The 7,728-nt window shown below is 39.1% G+C and overlaps 1 protein-coding gene across 1 annotated transcript in view; it reads left to right on the top strand.

Moving 5' to 3' along the window:
* The first annotated feature begins 3,334 nt into the window (after positions 1 to 3,334).
* The window catches only part of RAB27B (RAB27B, member RAS oncogene family), a 77,936-nt gene continuing 73,542 nt past the window's right edge, over positions 3,335 to 7,728 (top strand). The window contains exons 1-2 of the mRNA XM_053448211.1: positions 3,335 to 3,389; positions 3,544 to 3,635. The gene's annotated coding sequence lies outside the window, so the exon portion shown is untranslated. The remainder of the gene's footprint in view (positions 3,390 to 3,543; positions 3,636 to 7,728) is intronic.

Here is a 7,728-nt window from a genome sequence, read left to right as displayed (position 1 = left end):
TGATGTCATATCACAACCCTCTACAACAGCAGGGGACATACAGGACAAAAGGGAAGAAGCATTAGGAGCGGTCTGTGCCAACGGCCACACAGACCTCCACCAGACGATGGCAGTTGTTGAAGTGGTCGAAGGGACAACTGCTTTGAGCCACTGTGGTAAGCCAGGGCTCAGTGCAGCTACTCGATTTGCCCCGCTTTGAAGATGGCCCCGTTTACTTAGCAGGTTACAGACTCTTGGGAGTCCCCTCTTAATTATTAAATTCAGGGGTTTCGATCAGGCCCATTGCCACAGGTGTATAAAATTAACAGTAAATGCTCAGTGAATCCAAGCGTGGTACTGTGGTAGGACGCGTGGCGCTGTGATGGGACGCGGGAGCTTCACGGAATGGCTTTCTATGGCCGGGCAAGCCTCACATCACCAAGTACAATGCCAAGTGTCGGATCGAGGGGCGTAAAGCATATATATACTGTTTTGTTCTGCAACATATATTATCTTATATCTAAAGTTAAAACACTTTTAGCTTTGGAGCCCATTGATAGATTAGCGTGCACAAAGCTCGTTTCATGATCCGGCATGTCTTCCTCCTTGCCCACAGCTATTGAAATGGCAACAAATCCAACAAAATTGGAGTATTTAGCTAACTTCCTATTCCATTAAAACAAATCGCATCAGAGTATCTGATTGAATTAACTGATTAAGGTTATTGGTCTATTTATATATCAATAAATCTTTTATGCTATGCAGCATTTCAGTTACCTTTTTTCAACTACATTTTAATAATAAAAAAATATATATATTGCCATTTCCCCCAAATATAGATATAGCACATTTTCTTTCCATTATTGCCACTACTCCTCACAAATATTACATTTTCCAATTTTTTAATACTATTTTTTATATATATTGATTTTAGCTTATATGAATTATTATCCTAAGGTAAAGGTTTAATGGGTATTCACCCTTTACCGAGCCTCTTCTTAACCCTGGTCAAAATGCTCTTTGATGTTTATTTCATGTTAAGAGAGGCGTTATATTTTCCTTCAAGGGGAATAACAAAATATCAGTGAGAGCAGCTCACAAGATTTCTGGATTACCGATAAGCTGTTACAAAGAAGCCCTTCTTTAGAAAAGCCCGCGACTTCCCGTAAAGATTTGCATTCTTTTATCTGAAAGTTTGTCTTCACAACCTTTTTCTTTCATCTTTCATTAACATATACAGTATTATATACCCTATATATTTATATATATATTGTGTGTGTGTGTGTATATATATATATATATATATATATATATATATATATATATAATATATGCGCATTTTAGTGATCCCAAAACGTAGGGCAGTATAGCTTTCTATACATATCCTATAAGTGAATTATGTGACCTTTATATTTTCGGATGGATGTGTATTATTGTATTGTATTCATTCCTTACAGAATTTTAGTGGTCCATGAGAGTGGTACCCATCAGTCCCACGAATCAGTGATCCGATTGGATCCCGCAATGTTCAACATCATCCTACCTCATTGACACTGCTTGTCCGGGAATGAAATCACTTCTCGGGGTACAAAGTCAGGGAAGGAAGGCGATTGCCGTACGTCGCAGGACCGGATCTGATTCCGCTTGGTGAGGAAGCTGCTGATCACAAGAAACATACAGGAGAGAAGTGGTAGATAAGGTATATATATATATATGTATGAATATGTATAAATGCATATTATATGCGTATATGTATATGTGAGTGTGTATATCTGTATGAGGGGGGCAATAAAAAAGGGGGGGGAAAGGGCAGGAACTCCAGAGAAGGGGCCCTTCCTTTATAATGGCCCGAGGGCCCAAATCGTCTTAATCTGCCCTGGTTTACAAGTTTTAACCACGCTGTTCTAATTTTAAATACATGTTTTATTTATACACATCTATGTTTTATTTATAGAACACTTATGAATGTAAAATGCGTTGGTATTTAAATGTTTTCCAGGTGCATGTTTATTTTGTATTAAATTGATAACACTGCATAAATACAGTGATACGTTGCGTAATATAGGGGAATCAGTAGCGCAGGCTCGCCTAGGACAAGTAGGAGCGGCAGTCCAATGGGCCCAACAGCCCCTCTGCCGCAAAACTGAGTGCGTGATCGCCCTATTGGACGAACGGCGCCCCGGTGCACCCCTTATCATTGGGCCGGTTGGAGAGATCAGTGAACTCTCTTGTAACTGGCCCAAATACTCTGAGTACTGTGCCGAACAGTACTCAGGGATACATTGTGTACTTAGCTACTTCCCATTTTTAAAGCGCTTTCTGTTAGATTATCATGTCCTAGCTTATAACTAGTGCAGATTTTGCAAATCGTACTGACGGATAGGAAGGGCCCACCAGCAGAGACTTGCCCTGGGGCTCTGATAAAATCTGTAATGTCTCTGCTCATCCTCCATATGTGACAGGTGAACAGCAGAAGCCAGTTACACAATCAGCGGGAGTGTGATAGCAAGTATATTAACCCATAAAATATATCGTACTCGGTTTTATTCCTATTACCACCAAAAAGAATTAACCCATCCAATATATTTCACTTTGTTGTTATTCCTTGTTACAGTCTAACAATGTTGCAGATGATGAAAAGTTGGAAATTGTTTTTATCTACCAAGCAGCTGGTCACAAAATAATAGAAAAATTCATACACATTATACGTTATTATTATTACTAATACTACATACAATTATTATAATGATCCTAGGATAATAATCATAATATCCTGGATATCCTTAAATATAATGATCCTAATGATACAAATGATACACAGATATTATTGATAATGATACAAAGATATTATTATTACTATATACAATTATTATAAAGACACAAGGATATTAATAATAATAATAATAACACCTTGGTATCATTATAATAATCTGTAATAATAATGTCATTATTACTATTTAATCTTACTATTTAAATGCTTTTTTCTTCAGTTTTTGTAAATATAAACCGATTTAGGATTATTTATAATTTATTGTTTTATATATCCGTCATATATTCATATTCCGTAGGGCTGTACAATGGGTAAACAGGACATGACAAGTAGTATATAACAAAGAACAGTTATACTCGCAGGGACAACAGGTAAGAAGGGCCCTGCTCAAGCAACTATGGTGGAAGTTGTTGTTCTAGACTATGTGGGCACGTTGGGCACCCTGGATTTCATCGCCCATGTGCTCAGACATGCCCAGAGTGTGTGTGTGTGAGGGGTGGAGTGTAGGACCCAGAGGCTGCAGCGTTTGCCATCAGGCAGCGAGTCACTGGTGCTGGGCTGCGATCAGGGCTACAGAACGCGAAGCTGCATCTGGCAACGTCGCATCGCAGCATCTGGCAACGTCGTATCGCAGCATCGGGTATGTGCCGACCCGGTCCGGCTCTGTTTACCCAGGGCGTGCGGACCCGGTCCTTGGAATCCATCATCTTCCCCCGTTCCGCTTGCATTTAAACCCCGTCTTCTCCTCTGCTTTGCATGTAAATCCTGTTTTCTCCTTTTTCTTCCCGTTTCAGCGGTGGATATGGAAGCAACAGTGCTTTGAGCTGGGATATGGGCTGACACATCCATCAGGCAAGCATCCGAGCAGCGCACATCCAGGGCGTAGGTAAATCTGACGGTACTCGCCGTGCTGCTATGGAAATGATCCATTCTGTCCTTTACATTTTCTTTGTGTCGTTGCGTTTGCTGACTACGAATATTGTGCATTACAAGTGCAGGGTGTTTAGACGACTGGCTGGAAAATGGTTGTCTGCGTTAATATCAGGAGGAGTTCACAACTTATTTGCGGCTTTGTTTTGCACGTAACGCAAGGAAGTTTTGTTTTACAGAGAGGGTGGTGGGTAAGTGGAAGAGCCTCCCAGCAGAAGTGGCAGAGGTTAACACAGTAAGGGAAGTTAAACATGCATGGAATCGGCATGTGGCTCCTGTGTCTAAGACAAGCCCAACGACTGATTAAGGTTCGAGTCTTTACAGCAGGGAACATGGGCAGACTAGACGGGGGCCGAATGGGGCCGATCTGCTGGAAAACTGTCGGTTCCGATGTTTTATTGGCTATTAGTAGAAATCCTTATTCTTATTTTTTTGCTATGCAATGTATACCGTGTGGCTGCATCCTATAATCAGCCTATGTGGAAAGTACTTTTCAGTGCAAATAATACATTGGGAAGAGAAATTGCTGAGATTTGAAATTATACCGATGTTTTAGACGCGAGTGACTCATTTTCTGTGGATATACGTGTAGACCTTTTGCGTCGGTATAAAAGTGCTGGCGGCTGACATTTCGAAATCCAGCGTTACCTTTAATGATTCGGCAACCATAGAAACATAAAAGATAGAATTTGACAGCAGATAAGGGCCGCTCGGCCCATCTTATGTAGTTTGATGTAAAGGCTCAGACCTTAATCAGTCGTTGGTCTCGTCTTAGATTCAGGGGGCTACAGGCCTACCCCATTTACGCTTAAATCCCCTCACTGTATTAATCTCTACCACCTCTGCTGGGAGGCTGCTCGGATATTTACCACCCTCTCTGTAAAATTAAACTTTCTTACATTACACACCCTCTAGTTCTAGATAACGAACAGTTCCATTTTATAAAGCTAAACCCTTCTATCTATTGGCAACGTCAGAGCCAACTATTACCCCCGCACCCCTCTTTAAAACCCGCTTAATACCCTAATTTTCCAGTTTAGAACATTAGTACTCAATGAGATGAATGTGGGTTCTAGCCGGCACATTCTTGATATGATTCCGTTTTGCTGAGAGCAGTGAGAGTTGTTGTCCAGTCCTAGATTGAATAAGGCTTTTATTCCGTTTATTAAAACCCTGCTGCATCCGCTTTATTTATTTTGTCTATTAAGATGTATCGCTTTATATTTGTACTGGGGATTTGATGAACGGTGTATATTCTGTATGGCATCCATTATTTAGAAAGCCTCTCTGAATGATAAAATACTGAACCTTTGTTTAACTGTTGATGCGCTGGCTCACATACTGTGGACCTCTTAAAAAAAAAAACTTCAGATTTGAATACAGCAAGGAGACCGGATTGGGTTGGAAAACAACTAAAGATATTTTGAATGAAATTTGTGCATAATCTGAATTTCAATGTAAAAAAAAGAAGCATTTAGCTCTTATACAAATATAGTTGGTGCGTTATACGGGGATAATTATATATATATATATATATATATATATATATATATATAATTTATTGTTTTATATAGCGCCATGGTTTTATTCCATAGCGCTGTACAATGGGCAGACGGGACAAGTAGTATATACCGTAATATAAAAATTTGATGTACAGAAACAACAGGTGAGTCCCTGCCCAAAGAGCTTACGATCTATATACAGTATATATTTATATATGTGTTTTTTGCATTTCTATAAAGGATGTTTATATTTAAGTTTTATTTTAAGGAAGTTGTTAGTAGCAACATATGATTATTCAGTAACTTCATGTGTGCATCTAAACCACCCAGAGTGGTAGGTAAATGGAACAGCCTCCCATCAGTAGCAATAGAGGCAAATACAGTGAAGGACGTTGCATCGGATAGGCATAAAATTATTCTGAATAGACCAAGAGCTGATTTAGATCTGACCCAAAAAGGCTGTTTCTAGGAACCATGTGGTTGGATATAGGTTTGGTTTCTATCTCTCTCTATATCTTGCCGTTATACTGGAAAAATCAAACTGTATATACACAGTAAACCAAAAAATAGAACCCATCCATCTGTCTGAAGCACACAGTCATTTATATTTGAATGGTCATTCAGGTATAAATCCTGTTTTAATACCCTGGAGTTTGGCTCATATATATTCATTTAACTCATAACCTTTCACATGGAATTAATGCAACTGTTTAACGCGGATTATTAAGTTATGTGTGTGGCCTCAGAATTCTATGCGGCCTCAGAATTCTATGGTCAGTTTTTGTAGTACATCTTATGAAATGATTAAACTAGTAGCTTATGATGAATTTAAAAAGAACGATTAATGTTTAAAATAAAGTCATTTTAAGTCATTGGAGAAATATGCCTCCTAACAAACTGAAAAACATCCCCCCTCCCCCATGTTTAAGAGGCACCTTTGTGTTTTGGGAATTACCCCCTTGGCATTCTCTAGTAATTATTCGATAAAGGGACACTGCAGACATTACATGCACTTTAATGCATATGATAGATTCATGTATACGTTAGATACACGTTGTGCCGCCTCTGTGCGAACACGCTGTACTCAGCCCAGTGTTGGCTCATGCGAGAGACGTCCGTGCCCATGCCCAGAAAGCGCTCCCATTTATTTTAATGGGACTCTTTTCTTGTCAGTGATTGGCTGCTTCAGGACAGAGAGGGCATAGGGTGTTGCAGCTTGTCAAAATAAATGTTTTTTTTTTTTCTTTCATACAAAAGATGCGTATTAACGTATTTACAAAGTATTTATTACGTATTCATCATTGTGCGCCTGTACCCCCCAGGCAGCTCCAGCTCTGCTGCTGGGAGAGGAGGTTTATGCAGCCGCTTGAGTGCATGCCCTGCAAGCTCTCCTATTGATTTCAATTGAACCACTTTCCTGCCACCGATTGGCTGCTTCAAGCATCCAGTCAGCGGCAAGAACCATCAGACCATGTAGGAGGACGGCAGCTGCAGGGCTGCAGTTTCTATCCCAGGTAAGTGTTTTATATATTTCCCCCTGTTTTTTTAAGAGTGCATAGTAAAGTAATAATCATATTCTTTCCTGAGGCTGCCGGGGACATTAAACTGTCCCTTTAAACATTTTTCACTGCGACAGACTATGGAAAGATCATGAATCATGAAATCTGTGTGGCAAGTTATAATTTATTTCTTTATACTACTCTTCGTACCTCTTCAATAGAAAACTTAAGAGATCTTTGGTATCTCTCCCAGGGGTACCTTGCGAGAACTTTCATGTGTTAGCGGACTCCATTTTAATCAGAAGACACTGGTTTAATATTCATAGACCGAGTTAGCACATTCCAAAGATAATTATAGGCACAAAATACCCTCAAAGCCTCAATCCTATTAAAAGACAAATCTTTTCAAATCCAAGCAGGAAATGTAAGAAATATCCTCAGACATTGAATGTGTTGCAGAATGGTCCGTCTCTCAAAGAGTTAAACAGCAGCGTAGATCAGAGAGCACGGCTGCTGTATATTTAGATCAAACTTCACTGTTTTTTTCCCTTCTTTAATGGGATATACATTTTATATGTCACTTAAGTCTAATCTGTTGTCATTACACTTCAACTGGGGGTGCTGAACAATAGTGTAGGAGACTACTTCTTTTGTCTGATTGCTGTATTATTATATATATATATATATATATATATATATATATATATATATATATATATATATTTCTATATAATGTATATATATAACCCATTCTATAAAAAGGTTTATACTGTTTTTTTTTTTTTACATCGTGTATTATATATATATATAAAATTACTATAAGATAACATTGGGGTACTGAGCGACCCTTCGCGAGTATGAAGAACTTTAACCTCGAGTCCCTTTTCTGCAATAGTCCCGGACTAAATACGGATCGGGTCGAATATATTCCAACCTTACTTATAGTCTGAGCCTGACTTTTGTTTCTGCTCATCGCAAAACTTGAATGTACTGGGAACTGGCTTTGTTTCAAAATGAAAGGAAAGTCACTATCCGAGGGGCCACATCG

Source organism: Spea bombifrons, chromosome 1 (genome assembly GCF_027358695.1).
Source record: "Spea bombifrons isolate aSpeBom1 chromosome 1, aSpeBom1.2.pri, whole genome shotgun sequence".
Lineage (NCBI taxonomy): Eukaryota > Metazoa > Chordata > Amphibia > Anura > Pelobatidae > Spea > Spea bombifrons.
This window is presented reverse-complemented; position numbering and strand designations above follow the sequence as displayed.